General features: G+C 49.0%; 1 non-coding gene across 1 annotated transcript; it reads right to left on the bottom strand.

The window, feature by feature from the left end:
- Positions 1-538: 538 nt before the first annotated feature.
- trnaf-gaa (transfer RNA phenylalanine (anticodon GAA)) lies at positions 539-611 on the bottom strand. Its single transcript has one exon. It is a non-coding gene; the product is annotated as a tRNA-Phe (tRNA).
- Positions 612-830: the final 219 nt, after the last annotated feature.

Below are 830 nucleotides of genomic sequence, written 5' to 3'. Positions count from 1 at the left end.
ATGACAATGACATACGTACCTCCTGGTTCATGACGCAAAGCTTCAGCGGCCAGTTACTCTCCCGCAACTTCTCGCGGTGAAACAGTCAGAAGGTCCCTTCTCCCAGCGGACAGCGATGGAGTAAGAGATGGAGGGGCGGGTTCCAGCCTTCGGTCTCCTGAATCAGGGATGGTTAACACGCTGGAGTTCCCCTATCTCAGGGTCTGAGATTCAGGCGCATTTTATTCAGGAGCATTGTTCCAACTCAACGAAACATTTTGTGCCGACATGGTTTCAGAGGAGCCGCTGCTGGGAAGCCGGACTGATGCTAGTGGACTGTGCGGCATTTTCAGCAGGTCGAATCGCAGGAGAGGACACTCCAGCTCTGAAACTTCGCACCGATTACGGATGGAAGTTACGATTTGAGATTAAAAAAAAGAAATCGCCGTCACGTCATTGAAACTGTAAGTTCTTTTGTGAACGCAGGTATCAGCCCACTGACAAATCTTCCGCGCAGATTTTTCAGTGAGGTAGTGAGAATCAAAGAAGATATAAAATCTGCCAAAACCCGGGATTGAACCAGGGACCTTTAGATCTTCAGTCTTACGCTCTCCCAGCTGAGCTATTTCGGCCCCTCCTGTGGGCATTGTCCGTAATAATAAGGAGACCATGGGGGGAACGGCAACACTCCAAGAGAAAAGTGGGACACTGGGTGGAGAATGCGTGGCTGCGAAAAATATTTGGAAAATCCAGCTAAATTAAAGAATCTTCCATTTTGTCGATTCACCGGTTCTGGGTGGTCAACAAATAGTCCAACATTCAGGGGTCCAAATCGTCTGTCTGGCGAAGTG

The sequence above is a fragment of the Pristis pectinata genome, chromosome 20 (assembly GCF_009764475.1).
Source record: "Pristis pectinata isolate sPriPec2 chromosome 20, sPriPec2.1.pri, whole genome shotgun sequence".
Classification (NCBI taxonomy): Eukaryota; Metazoa; Chordata; class Chondrichthyes; order Rhinopristiformes; family Pristidae; genus Pristis; species Pristis pectinata.
Note: the sequence above shows the minus strand (reverse complement) of the source record. Positions and strands in the feature narration are given on the sequence as shown.